We start from the raw sequence: 25,695 nt of genomic DNA, 5'->3' as shown, positions 1-25,695 counted from the left end.
GACAATCTTGCACAATCTTGCACATTCGATGGAAATTGGTTCCACCGAATCAACGTCTTCTACAGGCTGTGTCACATACTCCCTATTGTTGCTAGGCTATAATTTGGTCATTTTTATCAAGATTCTTAATATTTCCATCTTCGTTTGATAGTCAGCTTCTGCCTTTTTAGTTTCTGAGTTTTCTGTGTGAGTGTAACGGAGGAGAAACCTAAAAATGTGGCAGGAAGCAAGGTTCCGTTCAGCCTTGGGATAAAACTGGTAGTTTTCTAGCTGTGTTTTTTTTTTTGTTGGGATTTGGGATAGAGGGGTCCTCTGATGGTTTGTTGCAAGTATCGAAGTTTTACATACTATCCATTCGGCCGTGTGATAGATCAGTAATTTTTTACATAGTTGTATGTATATGATACGACATTAGGGATATTTTTCCTTTGATATGTCTCATGCTAGTGATGGATATATGTGTTTTTGCCATCAGGTGCATGATTATTGAAGCATACAAGATTCTAGAGTATATGATTTTGCCTGCGAAGAGGATATGAAATTCTGGACAGCTTGGTTGGTGTTATGTTCTGGTTGGTAATCTGCTGTCTTTTCTAGTTATATAAGAATAAGAATCTTCTGTCCCAAATTTGTAGCTTTGTCAGTGGAGTAGATATTCCCTTGTGATGGTTTGACCTGCCTGTATCTGTAATCTGTTTTGGACAGCTTTGGTGGTCACTTATTGTCCGGATGACTGTCTTTATTAGGGGAGCTTTTCTATAGCCTTTATTATTTGATGATGTGCATCAGAATAAATTGGTTTTTCTGAGTGCACCGGCTTCAAGGTGATTTCTACTTGGTTATACATCCATTGTGCTTTCTGCTTGGATTGGTTCTTTGTATTTTATCCCGATCATTGCAAATGTGGGTGGATTGTGAAATGCTTGTGTGGAACATGATGATAGACTGTCCATTCAGCTTTTGGACAAAACCAGCCATTTCTTACTATTAATCTGTCCTGCATTCTTTTTATTAAGAACAACCACGATAATGGAATATATCTCTTTGCTTAATCAAGTGTGAGGAGTTTATTGCTTCTCCTTAGTGCACAAATCAGGCCTGCTTCTTGCTTAGGAATGTTTAATGTGTTGTGAAAGTTGTGGTCAAGATTATCACGCTATTAGACTTGGTACAGAACTGGTCATTGTAATATTTATATGTACATGTATTTTGAAAGTTATCTTTTGATTGTTTGACCTGACAGTGTTAACTAAGCAAATGCTGTTTTTATGTTTAAGATGTTCTAATGATCAATTTTGTTAGTTTCAATTCTGTTTTCGAATTAACATCATTTGATCTAGATTAGCAAGTGTACCAGATCACTTTGATAATTTGTTGTTGGAAATCACCATGATATTGAACTTCAGTAAGGTTAGTTTAAACTTCTGTTGAACAATAACAATAGAGATAACATTAACCAAGTAACAGTGGTGTAAAAAACTACAATGATATCTATGCATTTTTGAATAACTTTTTGAATTAACAGCGTCTGATCCAGATTAGCACTTGTACGAGATCACTTTGATAATTTTCTATTGGAAAGTACTCATGATATTAACTTCAGAAAGGTTAGATTTAAACTTCTATTCGGCAATCACAATAGAGAGAATACTCTTATATCTTCGTATTTTTGAATAATTAAAAATAGAAAAATTTCTTCAGAAAAAAAAAAGAAACTAGCAAAAGAATTACAACGTTGATTTTTCACAATCAAAGGAAAATATTTAGCTGGTGTTTTTATTAGTTCCGCAACGAACAGGTTTTGAATTTTCTTATTACACCTCGAGTTACAATCGAGTTCCCTTTGTCTTCCTTTCCGTTCTCTTTGTCTACTTTTCACCGATGCCTCAAGTAATATCATGAAATAGGTGTAAGGTGTAATTAATAACGTTATTTTTTCATAGCATGAAGCCTCGCGTTCTGATGTAAATTTTCTCTTCTAAGTTGTTACTGATTGAGTATCAGATAATGGTAGTAATTGTTTTGCGACAACTGAATTGTGAATTGAAACATGCACTGTTTTTTGCATTGCAGTGTGTTTTGAAACTGTTCTGCGTAGCATCTAGCAATCAGGTTTATTTTGATACACTCTAGGTTGTGAATTGTCTTCATCTCATTTATTCTCTGTAGAGTTCTACTGTCCAGTCATATTGAGTTACTCCATGTCTTTTGTGTGTTACACATGAGAGATAGGTCTATTGATGTGCGGTGAGAGATGGGTTCATTATCTTATCAGTTTATTATTACAGAGAAGTTCGACCTTATGGTTCTCTGGCCGCTTAAATACTACTGTAATATTACATTTAGGTTGTTGACTTGTAAGTTTACACAATTCCAGAGAAATCAAGAAAGTTATGATCTGGGATTAGCAGCTTGGTTTGGACAACTTTGTGGAGTTACAGGGTAAGTGTTCAACAGGAATCTCCTTTCTCTGTTACACTGCACATGTTTATTTTGAGAAAATGGAGATGAGGGCGTCTGCCTGTACTATTTATCTTCTGCCAACTAATTACATGAATCGACAAGTTATATTTTCAACGAGGCTTAATTTGGCCATCGAAATTCAGACGTGAACATTTAGTCAGTTCCTTTGAGTTTTCGGTGTGGGTGTTACAGGGGAGTAAGACTATAAGTGTGAGATATGCAGAAAGGTTTACTTACTTTCCGTTCATACCTCTTACTCTTCGTTCAACCTTGGGATGAGTAAAACTGGTCATTTTCTTCTTACATCTGTATTTGTGCACTGCTAGAGTTGCAGTTTTTATGTTTTTGTATCAGGAACGTGAGTATGAAGCATACAAGATTCTAGGGTCTTTGATCTGCTGCTATCAAGGAGTTCATTATGGATCTCCTGACTTTTCTTTCATGGATTGGTTCTTCAAGAATTATTTGTTTATTTTTGGATTATTAGATATGGCTCTTCATATTTGGATAATCGAGGTATGCGTTTATCCGTTTTGCAGCGAGCTGAAGTCTGGAAATCCAGATCGTTTTGCGATTGCTGACACAACATATACGTACCGAGAACGGCTTCAGATATAAATTGAATTTCTTCAATTCATTATTGACTTTCTTTGATGAAGCCTTTATTATTTTAAGTTCTGAGCTTTGATTGGAAGGCAGAAAAATTGAATTTTCAACATTTTTTGTGCAGAACAAGTTGTCAAACTATTGACTTTCTTTGTAGCATGGAGCCTAGCGTTTCGATTTGGTGATATCTATTAAAATCTTTTCGTTTTCAAAATTTCTTTATCGATAATGAGAGCATATATTTTTTTTTTGTTTGTTATTTACTCTTTGGTGCTGCATGAGTATAATCTGCGAACGTATTATCTCTTACGATTCTCTATCTATATTCATCTTGTGTTTTATTATTATTATTTGCTGGTTGGTTATTTTGGTATCTTGATTCTGAGGTTTGATTCGTTTTTATTCGTTTATTGTTGTTTTTTATTGCTGTTCTTTTTTTAATGATTTGATTGATGTTTTTGATCTTGACATTTACTGCTCTTATTTTAATGATTTGATTGGGTTTCAATTGATTGTTTTTAACACCTCTGGTGTGAATTTTTTGTTCGAAGGTATTGCTATTTGCGTGTCAGATAATGGTGATGTTTTGCAAAACTTCAAACATAATTGGAAATTTTCTGTTTTAGATGTTGCCAACTGAATCTCAGAAAATGGCAAGTTTTTGCGAAACTTGATGCGTTAATCTGTTTGCAGCGATCCTTGAAGTCTTGAACATCTTGATATAACATACAAAGAGCAAGAAAACGATTGCCGTTAGATAAGTCAAATTTCTTTAATGAGCTGTTCAATTATTTTAATTTCTGGGCTTTGATTGCAACATATATAATTGAATTCTGTGGTTTGTAGTTGTTCCTCATTGGTGATATAAATTAATGTCTTTTTTGTTTTCAAAATTTCTATCAATTTTCAGTGCTCTTGATTTGTTATTTACTCTCTGGTGTCAATTTTCTATCTCCCTCTTGTTTGATCTTTGATGAGTTGTTTTTATAATCAGTCACTTCTTTATAATCAGCAGATACATTTTCTGGGCTTCGATTGCAAGACACGCAGATTGAATTTTAATTTGAATAATTTTTGGGATTTAATTTTTCAGTGAGCTACATTTTCTGCAGCATAACTTGTCAAACTAATATCCTTTTTCGTGCGTAGCATCAAAATTCTTTTCATTTTCAAACTAAAACTAATTTGGTGATCTCTGTTCGGTTCTTTTCATTTTCAATATATCTTTATTTGATAATCGAGAGATCCTTTATTGGTTTTACAGAGAAACGTCTTGACGCAAGGGACAAGAACGGCTCCAGATATATAAATCAAATTTCCTTATTGAATTGTTCTTAATTATTTTAATTTGAATGTAAGCACACAAATTGATTTTTGAACATGTTCTCAATTATCCTCCAGCGTGGTGATTTGTCAAACTAAGCATGGATTTGATTTGGTGATATCTGTTAAATTATTTTTGTATTCAAAATTTCTATATTGTTTCTTTATGTATTAATCAGTTAATATTTTTTGATTTGGTGAACTCTAGTGTTTCAGGAGAAATAATATCATGAGTTTTGTATTCTTTTTCCTTTCTGGTTTCATGTTTCGGAGGTTTCAATCTTGGTGATCGCTCTTTCTTAATTAATTTTGATGCAAGACATAAAAACTGAATCATGAACTTTCTTTTTTAGCCTAGTTTTGTCAAAATAATAACCTCCTTCATAGCATAGAACCTCAAGTTTTTCTCCGTGGTTCATAGAAAAAAAAAAGAACCTCAAGTTTTGATTTGATAATATCTAGTAAATCGTTTTTGTTTAAATCTTTATTGATTTTGTTAATTTTGCAGCTGAGGTCAACGTATTCTTAAAACTTCTTCAACGAGCCATTATTTATTATTTTTAATCTGACTTTGATTGCAAGACATTCAAATTGATTTTGGAAATGCTTTTCTGCAGTGTGGTTTGTCAAAATAACGATCTCATTCATTCATAGCTTGGAGCCTCTAGAAGTAAAAAAAATTTGTTCAATGTTTAGTGCTGCAGGAGAGCATATATTATTTTGATGTCTTGAGTCTAGAGTTTACTTGATCCATTAGCCAGATTGTTTGCTCCCTGATTGCTTAATTGCGGGTTTTCCTATAAGCGGGATCTTGGGGTTATGCTTCTTTTCACTATTCTCTTACTATCGTTATCAAGAATTATTTCTGTAATTATGGATTATTGCATATAAACTTCATTGGATAATCGAGACATACATTTGGCCGTTTTGCAGCGAGCTGAGAAGTCTCGATAACTAGAACGTCTTGATACGACATACGGATACGGAGAACGGCTCCATATAGATAAATTGGTTATTCAATGATTCCTTCTTTATTACTTTAATTTCTGGGTTTTTACTGCAAGGCATGCAAATTGAATTTTCAACTTGTTTTCCTGCAGCGTGGTTTGTTAGACCAATAACCTTCATGATGCATGGAGCCTACTGTTGGTTTGGTGATCTCTATTAAATTCTTTTCATTTTCAAAAATTCCTCATCGTCTCTAAGATCATATATTTCTTGATTTGTTTTACTCTCTGGTGTTGGAGGAAAAGTAATTTTGTAACATACGATGTCTTATGGTTATATGTATCTTCCTCTTATTCATTTTTCCTTGTTTTTTCGGTTTCATGATCCGTCTGGTTGATAATTTGTTTTTGTTGGTTTAGATTTGGTGTTTGCTGTACTTTATTACTTCTAATGCAAGAGGCATATATTGAATTTTGATCATTCTTATTCTGCAGTGTGGTTTGTCACACTCATATTAAATTCATGGCATGGATCCTAGCATTTTGATTTGGTGATCTTTATGAAATTCTTTTCACAGTTGTCTCTACTTTTCTTTTATGGATCGTTTTTCAAGAATTCTATGTTTATTTTCAAACTATTGGTTTTAGTTCTCCATAATTGGATAATTGAGATATGCGTTTAACCATTTTGCAGCGAGCGGAATTCTGAAAAACTACAGCATTTTGCGATTCTTGACACAACGGATACGAACGGAGAACGGCTTCACATAGATAAATTGAATTTCTTCAATGATTCATTCTTTATTGTTTTCAATTTTAAGCTTTTGATCATGAGAAGAATTGAACTGTGAACATGCTTTTTCTGCTGCCTGGTTTGTCTAAATGATAACCTCCTTCAGAGTATGGAACCTTGAGTATATTTCTGGTGATCTCTAGTAAATTCATCCAATCAATCTTCGCTCGTATATTTCAAACTCTGCCATGCTGTTCTTGGCTCTTCTTTTACTATCAGTTATTGAGTATTATTTGTTATTTTTTGATTATTGTTATTTATCGATATAACTATTCATTTGATAACTGAGGATCCGTTTATCTGTTGTACTGCGAGCAAGGAAGTCTTGATATCTACAGCACTTAATTCAACGGAGAAGAACGCGAAACGGCTCCTGCTAGATAAACGATTTTTCTTCAATATAAGTCCTTTATTATTTTAATTTCTGGGATTTGATTGCAAAGCATACAAATTGAATTTTGAACATTCTTGTCTGCAGCACAGTTTGTCAAACCGATAACTTACTTCGCAGCAGAGAGCCTAGCATTTTTATTTGGTGATATCTTTGATAATCTTTTTGTTTTCAATATTAACTATTCTGAGAGTATGAATGTTCTTGATTCGTTACTCTTTGGTGTTGCAGGAGCAATAATCTGTGACAATACAATTTCTTATGGTTCTATCTATCATTCTCTTGTTTGATCCTCATGTGGTGTATTCTTATTCTTTTCTAGTTTGATTATTTGAAGGTTTGATTTGTTTATTGTTGTTTCCAATCTTGACGTTTGCAGTTCTTATTTTAACGATTTGATTGTTTAGTTTGTTTGGGTTCCAATTAATTGTTCTCTAATTCCTCTGTTACGACAAATAACAGAGGAACATTTTTAATATGTTGGCAGCATGGTGTAGTTTTGGTGCGAATTTCCTGTTAAGGTATTTCTATTTGAGCAATAGGTAATAGTAATGTTTTGCGGAACTTTGAAACATAGCTGGAGTTCTGATGTGATTTTTCTATTTATTTCAGGAAATTGTCATGTTTAGCAAAACTTGATACATTAAATCATCCCTAGTTAATGTATCTTAGAACAACCACGTTATGTATTATGAAGTGTACTGGTTTATTTCGGCTCACTCTGGATTTCATGGTGACCTGGTCAAGCATACAAATTGTGGATCAATTTTATTTTGTTTTACTGTTCCGTCTTCTCGATTTACTCCTTCATGTGCGGGGAGGGTTGTGGTTATATTTGAAAAGTCTAGCCGTAGGTGTTCTTATCTCTTCATACTGCTGTTGTCTTACATTTTTAGTTTTTTGACATGTAATCTGACAATGCGAAGTTCACACATTCCTTGAGAAATTCGGACGGCTTTGTTGGGCACTTTTTCTAACTTGAATGTCAAACAGCGGCTTGGTTTGGTGAAATAAACTATCTTCCTTCTTTTTGTTGTATTTCTCTACAACTGTTTGTCATGGTGCAGTTTTCCTTCTGAAATGGAGAAATTGGGTTCTATTACTTATCTTCTGTCACATAATTAACAAGGATACGTGATTTGATATACACTTTTGAATGTTGCTAGGATTAATTCGATTTAGGAACTTCAGTAGGCCTATAAGTGTGTGTGTGGCATGCAGAGAGCTTTACTTACTTTATGTTCAGCCTTGGGATAAATCTGGTCATACCTATTATTCTTTGTTCAACCTTGGGATGAATAAATCTGGTCATTTTTTTCTTACATGTGTATATATGTGCTCTGCTAGAGTTGCAGTTTTTGTATCAGGAATGTGAGTATGGAGCATACAAGATTCTAGAGTATTGATTTCCCTGGGGCCAGGAGGTCATGGATCGCTTTTCAAGAATTATTTGTTTATTTTTGGATTATTGGATGTAGTTCTTCAAAATTGGATAATCAAGATATGCGTTTATCCGTTTTGCAGCGAGCTGAAGTCTGGAAATTCAGAACATTTTGCGATTATTGGCACAACATATACGAATGGAGAGTGGCTTCAGATAGATAAATTGAATTTCTTCAACGATTCATTATTTGTTATTTTCAATTTTGAGCTTTTAACTATGAGAGGAATTGAACTGTGAACATGGTTTTTCTGCAGCCTGGTATGTCAAAATAATAATGTCTTTCCTAGTCTTGAACATCGATCCTTTGTCAAAATGGTTAATCCTTTTTGCATCGATCCTTGAAGTCTTGAACATCTTGATATATAGTATACAAGAACAAGGACACAGCTGCAGATAGATAAATAAAATTTCTGTAATGAGCTGTTCTACTATTTTAATTTCTGGTTTTTGAAACGTGTATTCCTGCAGTGTGGTTTATCAACGGATAACATTCTCGATATGGTGATGTATATTAATTTCTTTTTCAAAACTTCTGTCATTTTCAGAGCTCTTGTTTTTTTTTTTAATTTACTCTTTGGTGTTGCGGGAGAACGTGAACTCATGATTTCTTCTGGTTCTATCTATATATCCCTTTGTTTGATCTTTCACGTGTCACTTCTTTATAATTAGCAGATACATTTTCCGGGCTTCGATCGCAATACATTCATTATTTATAATCAGAAGATACATTTTTCGGGCTTTGATTGCAAGACATGCAAACTGAATTTTAATCAAGAATTATTTGTACAAAGATTTAATTTTCAGTGAGCTCTGTGAAGTCTTGATATCTAGAACCTTATCAGTTATGATGCAAGGACAAGGAGAGCAGCTAGATAAATTTCTTCATTGGCTCTTTCATTGTTTTGTTTTTGGTCCTTGATTGGTAGTCATAAGAATTGACGTTTGAGTATGTTTTCTGCAGCGTAATTTGTCAAACTAAACCTTCTTCATGCGTGGAGCCAAGCGCTGTGATTTGGTGATCTCTATTAAGTTCTTTTCAATTTCAATATATCTTTATTGATATGAGAGCAGATCTTCCTTGATTTACTTTTTGGTGTTGCAGGAATTAATCTCTAAACTTAGGAATTCTTCTGGTTCTATCTTCGTCTTCTAATTTTAGATTTTGAAGAAATTAAGGTTACGTAGGGGATGTCTTTGTAGTTATGTTCTGCTGATCATTCATTTGGTTCGGAGAATGATGCTACTCTAGTTTCTTTTTCATGGCTTTTTCTATAGTTATGTGTCTCGGCGTAACATTTTTGTATGTCTCGTTCGGTGTTCACATGGTAATTGTTACATGTTTAGTGCCAAATAAGTCTCTTCTTTCTCAATCACAATGCAATTTGGTAAATTTGCCTTCTGAAGTGGAGAGATTGGAGATCAGTGCCTCCGCTTTTTACTGCTAATTACTTATCTTCTGTGAACTAGTTAACAAGGGCACATGAACAATCATATATGGTGATCTGAACATAGATTTAAACATTTCTGCATCCATGGTTCTTGATTCTTCTCTGCAAGCTTGGGCTAGACTTGCAGCCTTTCTCATTTGTCATTGGGATATAATTGGTCATCTCTGTTCTTATTTGTATACGTATTTGTTCTCATATAGTTGAGTTTTTGTACAAGCTGGTAATAAGATTGTGTTTCTTCCAGTATTGAAGCTTGGTTTTTTCTATACCCAGAATTCGAGTACTATGCTGAGTTTAACTTGGCTATCTTTTTACATTTCAGTCTTCGTTTGATGATTAGAATCCACTTTCGTCGGTTCCTTTGAGTTTTCACACAGGGGATTCACTTACTTCCATTCAGCCTTGGGATAAAACTGGTCATATCTCTTACTCTTTGCTCAGCCTTGGGTTGAACAAAATTGGTCATTTTTATTCTTACATGTGACTTGCTAGTGTATTTGTTGATCTGTAATATACTCTTCGGTGTTGCAGGAGCGGTAATATGTGAACATGCGGTCTCTTACGGTCGTGTCTATCTTCCTCTCGTTTGATCTTCATGTGTTGTATTCTTATTCTTGTATGGTTGGTTATTTCGGTATCTTGATTATGAGGTCTGATTTGTTTATTGTTGATTTCGATCTAGACATTTGTTGTTCTTATTTTGATGATCTGATTATTGAGTTTGTTTGGGTTTACTCCAATTCCTCTTTTGCGACAAATCTTATTCTTCATGAACGGATGTTGTTGTGTTTCTGGCAGCATGGTGCAGTTCTTGTGTGAATTTTCTGTTTTAAGGTATTGATATTTGTATGGTAATGTTAATGTTTTGCAAAACATGAAACATTGCTGGAGTTCTGATGTGAATTTTCTGTTTCGGATGTTGCCAATTGAGTCTAAAAAGGTAATTTTCTGTTTTGGTTCTACCTTCTTCTTGTTTGATCTTCAAGTTTTTGTGTTCTTACTTTTTTTTCCTCGGTTACTTTTGTTTCTTAATGTTGAGGTTTGATTTGGTTATTGCTGGTTTCGATCTTGGAGGTTGCTGTACTTATTTTAACGATCACCTGCTTTGGATGAATTATTTTGGTTTTAGTTACTGTTATTCCAATTCTCGTTAGGTTATTTGTATAGTTTTTTGACGAGCTGTGCTGTTAAAAATGAGATATGCATTTTTATCCATTTTGCAGCGAGCTGATACCTCCTTATCTGCAGAAATTTGAGATTCTTGATTTTATTATAACTTTATAATGCATAAGAAACGAAAAGACTACAGATAGATAATTCAAATTTCTTCAATGGTCATTATTTAATATTTTTATTTTTGGAATTTGATTGCAAGAAATTAGGAATTGAATTGTGAGCCTGTTTTTCTGCAGCATTGTTTGTCAAATTAATATTCTCTTTTCTTTATAGCGTGGAGCTCGAGTTTTGATTTGGTGATCTCTTCTAAAATCTCTTAGTTTTCAATAATTCTTAATAGTCTTTTGAAAGCAAATATTTTTCTTGGTTTTTAATTTCCTCGTGTTGCAGGGAAGGTTATTTGGGAACAGCGATTCCTTCTCGTTTTAATTTTCTCTTGTTTGATATTCATCTTTTGTATTCATATTCTTTCATGACTTCTTGATTCCAAGTTTTGATTTGGTTCTGACTTTTATTTTCATACATGTAAAATTGAAATATGATGTTTTGTTGCAGTGTAGTGTTAAAAAACAGTAACATTCCGTTCGGTTCCTTTCTTTTCTACCGATTTTTACTGATGTTCAATTGAGAAGTTCACCCTTAGAAGCTGTTACCATCAATACTACTTCCTTCTTACAATCGTTTGTCCTACATTGGGTTTTCGATATGCGACAGTGCAAAAGTTTATGCGATTCTAGAGAAGCTGGGAAAGCTTGATGGGGCCTCTCTTTGTTATGCTGCTCATCTTCAACTTGATAGAGGAATCAGGCTACTATTCTTTCTCTTTTAGTTCTTTTTGTTATAACTTATAACCTATTTGTCACAGCGTAATTTTCTGTACATTTTCTTCTGGTGTTGACAGGGTTAGTGTTACATGTGTTTGATGTACCACAAATGTTTCCTTCTTTCTCAATCACACTGCACCTTTTCGATTTTCTGTCTGGAAAGTGGAGAAATTGAAAATAACTGTCTTTGCTGCTTTGTACTGCTTATCTTTTGTGAACAAATTAACAAGGACCCATGAACCAGAATGCTTTGTTTGCTGTGTTACATATTTTCTAGGCTTTAATTTTGTGCTATCTACCCAGATTATGAATTCGTTACATTTCAGCATAGTCATTTCAGCATCAACGCTTCTCAATTCCTTTGTGGAAGCTAGTTAGCGTGAGTTTATTTATCACAGACTTCCCTTTCATTTATAATTAGTCATTTATAAGTTCTATGTATTTCTTTAGTGTTGATGCTTTTGTGTTTCTGTATGGGTAACTTGAGTTTTACCCAGTGGTTTAGCCTACAAGATTCTGGAGCGGCTCTTCCCTTCCTATTGATCAAGTTCTGTTTGTTTTGATGCTGCGTTCAATGGGGAGAGATGATATTCTTGTATGTTTGTTGTCTACGTTCTTATTTTTTATTTATGATGTATACTCCTCCAACGATATCATCTTCCTTACAGTGGCGCAAGGACTCCTCTATTATCAAACGGAAGCTTCCAATTTCCTTTGTAAAATCTTAGGATAAGGTTATCATATACTCCCCCTTCCATTTTTAGGATAAATCGGTCATTTTTAAGTAATACTTATTTCTTCTAGTGTTGAGTTTACGTGTGTCCTCTATCCATAACTTGAGTCTTAATCTACAGTTTACCATTCAAGATTCTGGAGAAACCCTGCCCAGGCGAGGTATTTTGGACAATTTGGTTAGGTGTTGTTTGTCTTGGATAGGGGGTGATGATATTCTTTTACGTTTTGTTATTTCTGATTTATGATGTGTGCTAAAATGATATCCTTTTTGGTACAGTGACCAAAGATTCCTCAGGTATTAGGTGGAAGCATAAATTGTTGTTTCAGAGTATAAGATCTATCAAATTGGATGAAATTGCTCATGTTCTTCTGCTGGTTGTGTTTATGCTAAATTTTAGTCATTTGTTTGAGACTCTGCAACTTCCCTCTGTTCTTTTGAATTTTATATTTAGGTGTTACATGGGAGACAGACTATGAATATTTGGTGTGCTGTGGTCTGTGGAAGCCAGAGGTTAATTTACTATCTATTTAGCCTTGTGATAAGACTGCGCTGAGGAATTCTGGACTGCTTGGTTTGGAGTTTTTTTGTTCTTGAAATCTGCCATTCTTTCTTGTTATTTGTGATATATTAGAATAAGAAACTTCTGCCCCGAATCTGTACCTTTGTCACAGTATGGAGTCATAAGTTTAAGAAGTTCTGCAATTGGCTGTGTCTTAATTGTATCGGTAGACTTTCATTTGGTGATCTCCACTCTAATTCGTCACATTTGTCTCTTGGGGATCTAGTTTTCTTGATTCCTTAAGTTCCATGTGTCTGTCATAGGGAGATGGGACTGCAAAAGCTATGCGAGATTAAGAAGTTCTGCTTGGTTGTTAAAGCCGAGATAGCCTATGAAAGTTGTGTTGGATGGTATAGGCTGTGGTATTAAGGAGTTGGTATGAGCTCTGGGTTTAAACGATTCGTTTTTCCTTGAATAAATTTTTCTAGATTGGAATTGTTTTCTTTTCATGGTGTGATGTGGTAATGTTGATTTTTGTGTTGTTTATCAGGAATCTGGGTATAAGAAGAGCTTTAGAATTTATGATTCTTAAGTATTACAATATCAACAAATTCCTCGTAACACTGTGGTGAGGAACAAGAATTTTGATGGGTTGATGGATAGTGTGTTTGTTTCTTTATTATAGTGTTCGGCCTTGTTAGTCTGGATAGAGTACAATGTTCTATGGATTTGACCTTACTTTATCCGTGATCTGTGTTAGGAAAAACTGGGATTTTGGCGTCTTAGTTTGGGGAAGCTTTTCCATACCACTTTTGATGGATAGTTATACTTCTCTTTAGTACAGATCAAACAGTATGCTAGGCTTCAAAGGTGATTTCTACCGAGTTACATATCTTTTGTTCATTCTACTTGGGTTGGTTCTTTGTATTACATTACATCGTAGTCATTGCAAATGCAGGTGGGTTGTGAAGAGCTTTTGGAAAAAACCAGTCATTTTCTTACGGCGTATCTTTGCATTGTGTTTGTTATGAACAACCAAGATTCTAGAACATACCTCTTTGCTTTCTTCCTCTACAGCATCAATCTTGGTTTTGGGACTTTATCGAATGGTTTACGTATACTTCATTCTTAACAAAGAGGGCTGGACTTATAGCTTAAAAACCTATCATGGGTGGTGGATGAGATTACCGCAAAGGTAGCTTCAGACAAAATGTATATTTTTTTCGTTATCTTTCTGTTGGCTGATCTTCCGGTGAGGACTAGCATTAGTTGAACAAGATTCTGTTGTAATCTCTGTGTCTGTTGACTATGTAGGATGATGAGTTTTTGGCAGCCTGCGTTAAGGTTTTCAAGTTTCAATTTACTTCCTGTTTAAACAGTGTACGCTCTTTGTTATAGCAGAAATAGCCATTTATTATGCCGGAACCATTTGTCCCGCTTGGCCTAGTTCTCTCACTTAGTTTTTTTCGCATACTCGGGCGAGTAACTGATGGTGATCTGGTAAACATGATCACAGGAGGTAGCAGTCTTTGGAAGACGATTGGTAAGGAAAGGAACTAAGCTATCTTAAGACAAGTTGTATGTTTAATGTATCTTTGAAAGACGATTGGTAAGGAAAGGAACTAAGCTATCTGTTTTCTATTTCATACTGTTTGATATATGTTTACCAAAAAAGAAAAGAAAATACTAATGGATATACTAATTTGCAAATGTACCAACTTTAGAATTTGGGTTTTCATATTTTAGTTTATTAATTAAGTTCAAACTTTGTTTGCTTTAGAGAGAACAATCAACTGATGTTAGATAATTAAATTGAACCAATTATAACAGATTTTTATAATCAAAGCAACTTGTTATAGGTTCGATTCGGCTGTCTAAATCTAATAATCTTGCATTACAAAACTAAGGAATTTTTCTATGTAGAATCCTTAACATGTGCTTGTTTTCATTAAAAAATACTTTTTGTTTTGCGAAGTTTAGTTCTGTCGGTTTTTAAAATTATCTTCCATAGAATATTTTTAAGCCATCACATATTTTCTTCCCTATAAAAATTTCTTGCAATTGTTTTTCTGAATTTTTAAGTTGTTTACTTATCTTTCAATTTTTTAATAATTTTTGTAGACATGTTTAAAACATTATGAATAATAACTTTACAATTTAGATTTTTTTTTAATATGTGATGAATTAATTTGAATTTTTAAATTCCTAAACAATTTTGATTTTAGCAAATCCGTATCTTAAAATCGTTTTTGAGCTCTTGCAAGGCATTCATATGAGATTCTTCCATCAGTCTTTTGCTTAAAATTGATTTGATTCTAGCCGGTCGTTAGCTTAAAATCGATTATGGTTCTTTGCGATTCACTACTTGTTTTTATAAAGGTTTTTACTTATATAAATCGTTGATTATAAAGGTTTTAGTATTTTTTTTCGTTCAAAAAATCATTCTTTTTGTTTGTTAGCTTACTGAGATTAGCTTGCATGTTGTTTGTACTAATAACAATCATTTCAAGGTCACAATATTGGTTTGAGCATTTTTTTATTTTTTTTTAGAGATCTAAACATGTTTTTTTTTTTTTATCAACATATTGGTTTAAACATGGTTTCTATTTTTGAGAGGTTTAAACATGTTTTTGATTCTTAGCTTACTGATTTTATGTTTTTTGTGCATGGTTCTTCAAGGTCACAATATTGGTTTATACTTGTTGTTTTTAGAGATCTAAACATGTTTTTTTAATGAAATATTGGTTTATACATGGTTATTTTTAGAAGTCTAAACATGTTTTTTGATTGTTAGCTTTCTGATTTTAAATTGCATGTCCATTTTCAAGTTTTTTCTTACTATCCTTGTGAAGGAAAAAACACGACAGTTTAATGTGAGTATGATGATGTTTACTTTAAATTTAACATTTCTTTGATTGATGTCTTACAATCAATAAACTTGTAAACTCATGTTAGGTTTGACTTTTCACTTTAATCTAGAATATTTCATATCGATATTAGATTTGATTCTGTAGTTTGATTTACAAGTTTTTTTTTTATCTGTTTGACTAAATAACTCATAACATGTAAGGATTAAGATGCAAGAACATGTGGAAGTTGTTCACTCTTTTGATGACATTGACGATATCGATGAATCTAAGGATGCATGAACACTTGTTCAGTTTCAAGGACTTTGGAGAAGTACTGGTTGGGAATACATAACGTATCTATTAGTTGGCTAGTATTTTTCTTTACTATCTTATTTGATAGTTAGTCATTGAAACTTTAATTTGGTTGTAGTACTATTTATGATATTAGATGCTATTGTGCTTTTCAAGAAGCTACCTCTACAAAGAGGAGGTTCCAAAATCAAATTTGGAACTTTGGGCCAAAAGTGCACATTAGCAAAATCATACAGAGTGATTTGGAACTTTGGGCAAGAATCCGAGAATGTGACCAACGGACCGCTAACGAAGGAATAACGCAAGTTCTATCAAAGAAGCAACAGCTAACTATGAAAAAGCAAGTCCTCGGAAAGCCGCACCATAATACCCGTACAAAGGGGTGGTCCTCCTCCATCTTCTCAATGATTTTATTATATTGAAATGTCCAAGGTATTGGCAATGTCGATACTAAAATTGCTTTACGAAAGGTAACAGTTGTGCGGATAAATTGGAAAATTTGGGTCATGCGCTTCAGGGTACTGTTTGGTTTGACACACTTCCGAATGAGTTGCATACGGACTTCTATAGAGATAGAATTGGCCTATCAAATTATAGATTTCCGTAGTTTCTTTTTTGTTTCCTTTTGTTCTGTTTGGTTTCTTTTGAGGGTTTTAGTCTAGTCCCCCCTCTCCTTGTATATATTTTTTTCCTTTATTATTAAATTTTAGAGATTGGCAGGTATAGGACGGAGGCATCCCGGGGTGCCAGCCTAGTTGGGCTGTCGGTGATGCCTCTTGATGTCTGTCTTTCTCCCTGCTTAGCAAATATATATATATATATATATATATATATATATATATATATATATATATATATATATATATATATATATATAAAATAGGTTACAATCGTAAAAACTTAATTATTTTTCCAAAAATCGGTGACTTAATATACTTAGTTTTACTAAAAAAATCTACTCTCGAAACACTTATTTTACCCGTAAATAAGTATGAAAAAAAATTGCTTTTGGTTTTTACTGTTTTTTTTTCCTACATGTGTTGGAAAATAATGATATGAATAATACAATTTTTTTTGGTGATTCTCTAACTTTATTATTGGGTAGTTAATTCGAATAAAAAATCATGCATTTTTATTTTTAAGTGATAAACACTTGCTCGAAAACTTTAGTTGTTTAAGTACATTCATATTTATTGTGATTTGACAATTAAATAATAAAATGCCTCAATAATTTTATTGCAAATGAGTATGATTTGTTTCTTGTGATATGTTTAACCAAACGATAACTTGTGTATTACTATTATAGCCTTTAATTTTTTTGTTCAAATATTTTCATATTATATTTCAAGATAACGACAATTTATCAATTAACCACAAATTTTGTTTAAAGCATATGGCGTGGAGATGAATTTGAGACGTCTTAAGTCGATTAAAAAAGAAAGTTATACAAAGATTGCGGGGACATAAATCCTTACCCAGCTGAAAAAAATACAACCAACCCAGATGGTAAAAATGAAAAAACAAACAACATAAAAATAACCCTAAATGGTATGGTAAAAACAAATCACAATCTAGAGTAAAACTCCACGCAACAATGAATAATTAAACGAGCCAACATACGAGCTCAAAACTAAATTGCAAAATAAAAGTGATACGTGAATTCTTAGAACCCAAATCTAGATCTTTATGAAGGTGAGAGATTCCACCGCCAACAAGGATACAAAACCCCACAGCATTGCGACAATAAGCATCCACGCGACCAATTCTAGTCAAATCAACACATACGGTAGCCTTGAACCAATTGTTAGCCAAAATAAATGAAATTTCAATTAAAAACAAGTTAACATAATAAAAGAATGAGTGCTAGAGAGAGTGCTCAAAAGAGAGTGTTGCTAGCATTCCTCTTCCTCTAAGTCAATTTATTCATATATACTATTCAACAAAGAGATCTAAAACTTAGGTCCATATTTTGTTACGTTATTACAATGTTGTAAACATAAAAAGAAATTCAATTTGACTTCTCCTTAGCTTAAACCCAGTGTAGCCTTTGTAAAGGAGAAATATATACTTGATAAGTTTTTAAAACGTTTTTATTGAAATGTGAAATTCAATCAAATCGACGAACTACAAAATGCATTGAGAAAAATATAATTCAATCATATGCATTTGGTAATTCATCGACTGATAGAAAATTCACCTCCAACATAAGACTAATGATGGTAACATATGATAATGATTTGGCTAATGAGGTGCCTTTTGTGGCACAATATAAAACGAAGATGGAGAAAAATCATTGTGACAAAGATAAAATAAAATCTAAAACATACACGAATGAGAAACGAAATGTCTACAATTATAAAATTCAAGTGCCTCCATGAAATTAAACAAGTTCCTAGGTATTTATAGCATCAAATATTATATTTTGAATGGTGGATTTAAGATTTGAACTTATTTTATTAGGAAATTTATAAAAAAAATAATAATATTTGTTTTCTATAAAACTTTAAAATAGAAATAAATTGAAATTATGTTTTTCCTTTAAGGTTATTTGACTAAAATTTAAGTATTCTAAATATTAAAAAATAATTGTGTTGAAAATCGATAAGTTAAATTTGGACATTTTACTTTTACCATTTTTCAATATAATATAGAAAAATATTAAAGACATTAAAAAAAATGAGGATAATATTTCAAGGTGTACGAAAAATATTACCTAGCATATCTTTTGATTTGATTGGCAACAATAAATTGATATCAAAATTATTTACTATTTTGGCACAAAGGAACGACGATGTTGAAAAAAAAATGCAACCATGCATGACATTTCTCATGAGACCAAATAGATTACTAAAAAAATGTAAATAGTAACATATACAATCACACAAGTCCCAAGTCACGTGGTCAATGTTTCAAAATAAAAGTCAACAACATTTATTATAAACAAATGGAAATTTATTTGGCTTAGATTGGATTGGATCAGTTGTCATAGACAAAACGAAAAATTGATCAAATCTATTAAAGAAAATAAGGTTTTCTTGTTTTTTATATTTTTTTTCCGGTTGGTGAACTTTGCAATGGGTGTGAGCAATTATATTTTAAGGCATCGAACTAAAGACCACTTATTAGCGAGTATTCTTGTACACATTCTACTCAATTCCACAGTAAACATACCACGGACATTCCAAATAATTGGACCGATGAATCTATATCGGAAATAGATTATTTCTATTCGTGTTAGAAATTAAGATTTCACAAGGTAATTTAGTTTGCATGTAAACAACAAGCCTTTGATTTTTTTAATACATGAATTGATTGCGGAAACATCACCACCATTTAATTTGACTATATGATTTTTTATCTTGTTTTTGTCAACAAATTGAATTTAAACCCTGTGATTGATATATGACCATGCACTAAAAATAACTTGTATTAAAAAATAAACTATGCCACTTGATATAATAGATTACAATCGTAAAAACTTAATTATTTTTCCACAAATCGGTGACTTAATATACATAGTTTTACTAAAAAATCTACCCTCAAAACACTATTTTACCCGTAAATAAGTATTACGTAAAAGAAATTGCTTTTGGTTTTTACTTTTTTTTTCCTACAGGTGTTAGAAAATAATTATATGAATAATACAAATTTTTTTTTGGTGATTCTCTAACTTTATTATTGGGTAGTTAATTCGAATAAAAAATCATGCATTTTTATTTTTAAGTGATAAACACTTGCTCGAAAACTTTAGTTGTTTAAGTACATTCATATAAATACCAAAGTGCCTCAATAATTTTATTTCAAATGAGTATGATTTGTTTCTCGTGATATGTTTAACCAAACGATAACTTTGTGTATTACTACTATTACCTTTAATTTTTTTGTTCAAATATTTTCTTATTATATTTCAAGATAACGACAATCTATCAATCAACCACAAGTTTTGTTTAAAGCATATGGTGTGGAGATGAATCTGAGACGTCTTAAGTCGATTAAAAAAGATAATTATACAAAGATTGGGGGGACATAAAGCCTTACCCAGCTGAAAGAAATACAACCAACCCAGATGGTAAAAATGAAAAAACAAACATAAAAATAACTCTAAATGGTATGGTAACAACAAATCACAACTCCACGCAACAATACATAATTCAGCGAGCCAACGTACGAGCTTAAAACTAAATTGCAAAATAAAAATGATACGTGAATTCTTAGAACCCAAATCTGGATCTTTATGAAGGTGGGAGATTCCACCGCCAACAAGGATACAAAACCCCAAAGCATTGCGACAATAAGCATCCACGCGACCAATTCTAGTCAAATCAACACAAAAGGTAGCCTTGAACCAATTGTTAGCCAAAATAAATGAAATTTCAATTAAAAACAAGTTAACATAATTACTAATGAATAATAAGTCAATTTATTCATATATACTATTCACCAAAGAGATCTAAAACTTAAATCCATATTTTGTTACGTTATTACAATGTTGTGAACATAGAGGAAATTCAATTTGACTTCTCCTTAGCTTAAACCCAGTGTAGCCTTTGTGTAAAGGAGAAATATATACTTGATAAGTTTTTAAAACGTTGTTATTGAAATGTGAAATTCAATCAAATCGACGAAATACCAAATGCATTGAGAAAAATATACTTCAATCATGTGCATTTGGTAATTCGTCGACTGATAGAAAATTCACCTCCAACATAACACTAATGATGGTAAAATATGATAATAATTGGGCTAATGAGGTGCCTTTTGTGGCACAATATAAAACGAAGATGGAGAAATATCATTGAGACAAAGATAAAATACACGAATGAGAAACAAAATGTCTACAATTATAAAATTCAAGTGCCTCCATGAAATTAAACAAGTTCCTAGGTATTTATAGAATCAAATATTAACTTTGGAATGGTGGATTTAAGATTTGAACTTATTTTATTATGAAATTTATAAAAAAAAATATTTGTTTTCTAATTTCTAGAATGCAAAAAAGTTTAATAATAATAATAATAATAATAAATATAAAACTTTAAAATAAAAATAAATTGAAATTATGTTTTTCCTTTAAGGTTATTTAACTAAAATTTAAGTATTCTACATATTAAAAAATGAATTGTGTTGAAAATCGATAAGTTAAATTTGGACATTTTACTTTTACCATTTTTCAATATAATATAAAAAAATATTAAAGACATTAAAAAAAATGAGGATAATATTTCAAGGTGTACGAAAAAAATTATCTAGCTTATCTTTTGATTTGATTGGAAATAATAAATTGATATCAAAATTATTTAGTATTTTGGCACAAAGGAACGACGATGTTGAAAGAAAAAATGCAACCATGAATGACATTTCCCATGTGACCAAATAGATTACTAAAAAAATGTAAAAAGTAACATATACAATCACACAAGTCCCAAGTCAAGTGGTCAATGTTTCAAAAAAGAAGTCAACAACATTTATTATAAACAAATGGAAATATTTTGGCTTAGATTGGATTGGATCAGTTGTCACGGACAAAACGAAAAATTGATCAAATCTATTAAAGAAAATAAGGTTTTCTTGTTTTTTATATTTATTTTTTTTCCGGTTGGTGAACTTTGCAATGGGTGTGAGCAATTATATTTTAAGGCATCGAACTAAAGACCACTTATTAGCGAGTATTCTTGTACAACTCAATTCCACAGTAAACATACCACGGACATTCCAAATAAATGGACCGATAAATCTATATCCGAAATAGATTATTTCTATTCGTGTTATAAATTAAGATTTCACAAGGTAATTTAGTTTGCATGTAAACAATAAGCCTTTGATTTTTTAATACATGAATTGATTGCGGAAACATCACCACCATTTAATTTGACTATATGCTTTTTTTATCTTATTTTTTTCAACAAATTGAATTTAAACCCTTTGATTGATCTATGACCATGCACTAAAAATTACTTGTATTAAAAAATAATGTATGCCACTTGATATAATAGATTACAATCGTAAAAACTTAATTATTTTTCCAAAAATCGGTGACTTAATATACTTAGTTTTACTAAAAAATCTACTCTCGAAACACTATTTTACCCGTAAATAAGTATTATGCAAAAGAAATTTTTGGTTTTTACTGTTTTTTTCCTACATGTGTTAGAACATAATGATATGAATAATACAATTTTTTTTTTGGTGACCCTTGACCGCCATGACACGTATGATAGTAAGCCTATAACAAGTTAAGGTAAGACTATGACGGCTCTAGTATGCACGACCGTCTAGTATGCAAGTCCCCACACACGTATAATCAACCGTCAGGTTGTAATGTAGACACGTGGTGACCGTAGGTTTCCCCTGAGGTTACCTATAGCCTAGGATTTAGGGGAACTCACTGAGACATTATGTCTCATCCCAATCCTTATTTGTTTCAGATGTCAGGTTGGATTAGCAAGCTAGTAGCCGAATGGATGATGCGACCAGTGTTCGTTTGTACCACTGCAGGATGTATGGATACTTCAGGGATTGCATATAGTACATTTATGAAAGTTGAGTTGTATTTATGTTGTACAAACGCATTTGTTGTATAAGATTATTCATTTGAAGTTTTATTGTTGTAAATTTTTGATGTATCCAGTACTGAATTAACGCACACGCTAGACTTTCTAGATACGTCTAGTATGGGTGTTACATAAAATATGATAATAATTGGGCTAATGAGGTGCCTTTTGTGGCACAATATAAAACGAAGATGGAGAAAAATCATTGAGACAAAGATAAAATACACGAATGAGAAATCAAATGTCTACAATTATAAAATTCAAGTGCCTCCATGAAATTAAACAAGTTCCTAGGTATTTATAGAATCAAATTGATCAAATCTATTAAAGAAAAATAAGGTTTTCTTGTTTTTTATATTTATTTTTTTCCGGTTGGTGAAATTTGCAATGGGTGTGAGCAATTATATTTTAAGGCATCGAACTAAAGACCACTTATTAGCGAGTATTCTTGTACAACTCAATTCCACAGTAAACATACAACGGACATTCCAAATAAATGGACCGATGAATCTATATTGAAAATAGATTATTTCTATTCGTGTTATAAATTAAGATTTCACCAGGTAATTTAGTTTGCATGTAAACAATAAGCCTTTGATTTTTTAATACATGAATTGATTGCGGAAACTTCACCACCATTTAATTTGACTAAATGCTTTTTTATCTTATTTTTTTCAACAAATTGAATTTAAACCCTTTGATTGATGTAACGCCTAAATTTGAAAGTGTCTAGAATATTCAAATAAGCGTTAAACTGATATTGGATACATTAATTATACAAATACATGAAACGACATCCAGTCGGAAGTTTGGTTACAACATCATTCCATAACTGCTATGTTATATTATTACACCAAAAAGTTTGTCAAGCATAGTGGAAAAACAAAATCCCTAATAGCACATCTTATAATATAACATATGCATCTCTAATCCACAACAAGCGATCCCATGAAGTCACGTTCAATCCAAGACTTTTTCCTTACCTTTTCCTTGCACAACCTGTGAACCTGAACAAATAAGGAGTTGGGTGAGACATAATGTCTCAGTGAGTTCATTCTAGCCCTAGGCTAGTGATAACCTCGGGGAAAACCTACGGTTATCACGTGTCTACTTTACAACCTGACGGTTGATTATACGTGTGTGGACTTGTACCTTTGACGGTCGTGCATGCAATATCCGTCTTAGGTCTTTCCTATTTGTTATAGGCTTGCTAACAACATATGTGCCATGGCGGTTAAGGGTTCCTAGAACCGCTTTGCTAGGATACACTAAATGTATCTAAGCCTAAACATGAATCAAATCATGGCACAACCTATACCGGACGAATAGGGTAACCTAAGATCGTCCTTGGAAATCTTTAATAACTTGCTCATATCTATCATCATATCATAATCATGCATGATTACATTCATTATATCATTATGTTAGGGTTGAACAATCAAACATAATCTTGGTTCATTTTACGGAGAGTCCCGGGTGGAGTAACCCCGAGTACACTCCCATACATGACCGATGTACGTACATCGGACTCCCTCGGAGTCATGCGGGTCCCTTGCGGCTTGAACCGTTCCCCTTAGGTCGAGAACCTCTCGTATCCCCCTAACGTGGATAGCGAGAGACACGAACACCTACATCTTGTATTAGTCATAATCTTATGCATACATGAATGATTAATCTATAACCACTTGAGTTAAATTCCTTTAACTCGGATCCTTGATCGATCCTTAGGTAATACATATAAGTTCATAAGTATAAAAGACATTCATTAACCTTAACATAATTAATCATGATCTACATCCTAGTTCTCAACATCTACGTCGAGGCTCTAGTTCCATTTCCCTCCTTTACTATCACATAATGCCCATTCAACTTATCTAATAAACTCCCTTGTATGCCATGCTCATTTATGCATAATGAATACTTGCTTAACATTCAAGAAACATTCTTTCGGAAACTATGCCTTGGTGTCTTGAATTGAGGGGTTACCGTTTCAAGATTTGCTCTAAGAAAATCGCCCGCGAAACGCCCAAACCACCCATGACGAGCAAAACAAGGAGTCTCCCCCATTGTCTGCTCGCCATGGCGAGCAAAATGGTGTGGGAGGCGAGTAGTTACTCGCCTAGGCGAGTTGGGGGCGAGTAGAACCCCCTATTCGCACTTCTAGCTCGCCGTGGCGAGTTAAGACAGTTCAGAACATATAAAAATGACATTTTGAACCCAAAAACCTCAAAGCAAGGCATCCCAAGGCATACCATGGTACTAGAAGTCATATAGAACCTGTAAAACAGCTATTATGCAAGTATTCATAAGTATAAAGATGCATGAAAAGGGTAACTTTCCTATACATTAACCCTAGAAAAATATATAGTTTTCTTGCAAGCTTTAGCACTCATTCCCATGGAATGGAACTACCCTAGAACTCACCTTGAAATATCCTGAGAATATGCACACAACTCCAAGTTCTTGACAACAAACCCTAAGCTCAAAACCCTAGTTGAAAGATGAAAGTTTGGTGAAGCTTGCTTCCAACTTGTCACCAACAAGCACCAAACCCTATCCTTGCTTCAATTCTAACTTCTTGAAGGATTAAGTGAAGATTAAGGGAGGATCATGAGTAGAAAGAGGTGTAGAGAAGAAAAGAGAAGATTGCTTCAACACTTCACTAACCAAAACCATAAACCCTAACCATCTTATAATTGATTCCAAAGAGAAGAAAAAGGAAGCAAAAATTATGGGTGAAGGATGATGATGATGACCGATTTCTAGAGAGAAGGGAGAGCTAAATTTCTATCAAACCCTAGTGAGAGAAAGTGAAGAAGATTGTGTGATAATTTTGGACCAAAAGTCCTTAAATAGTCCCTTAGTACGCAATTACCATAATACCCCTAGTCTTAAACGAGTTTAATCTATCGTTAACAGGTAATTCATAGTATCATAAAAGTGGGATATTACATCCTACCCCCCTTAAAAAAAATTTCGTCCTCGAAATTTGAAATTTACCTGAAAACAAATGCGGATACTGACTCCACATCTCTGATTCGAGTTCCCATGTTGCTTCACCATCTGGCGATCCTTTCCATACAACCTTCACTATGGGAATCTCATTGTTTCTGAGAGACTTGACATCACGGTCTACTATACTCTCTGGTTCTGGCTGAAACGTCAAATCTGATCTTAACTCTACAGAGTCTAATTCAACGGTCTGGAAGGGATCTGGAACATACTTCTTCAACTGCGACACATGGAATACATCATGCAATCCCGACATAGCCGGAGGTAAAGCCAACTGATAAGCTACTGGTCCGATACGCTTGAGTATCAAAAACGGTCCCA

The 25,695-nt window shown here is 32.9% G+C and overlaps 1 long non-coding RNA gene across 6 annotated transcripts; it reads left to right on the top strand.

The window, feature by feature from the left end:
• The first annotated feature begins 694 nt into the window (after positions 1-694).
• LOC146899074 (uncharacterized) lies at positions 695-14,415 on the top strand. Of its 6 annotated transcripts, XR_015022919.1 has the most exons (9): positions 695-824; positions 2,378-12,149; positions 12,270-12,309; positions 12,428-12,445; positions 12,603-12,661; positions 12,974-13,072; positions 13,201-13,278; positions 13,411-13,520; positions 13,609-14,415. It is a non-coding gene; the product is annotated as an uncharacterized LOC146899074 (long non-coding RNA). The 6 variants fall into 6 exon arrangements; XR_015022917.1 differs by having other exon boundaries at positions 2,378-12,309; XR_015022916.1 differs by having other exon boundaries at positions 2,378-12,661; positions 13,609-13,845; positions 13,965-14,030; positions 14,167-14,415.
• Positions 14,416-25,695: the final 11,280 nt, after the last annotated feature.

The sequence above is a fragment of the Medicago sativa genome, chromosome 8 (assembly GCF_051527215.1).
Source record: "Medicago sativa cultivar Bolivia chromosome 8, Bolivia_mono, whole genome shotgun sequence".
NCBI lineage: Eukaryota > Viridiplantae > Streptophyta > Magnoliopsida > Fabales > Fabaceae > Medicago > Medicago sativa.
Note: the sequence above shows the minus strand (reverse complement) of the source record. Positions and strands in the feature narration are given on the sequence as shown.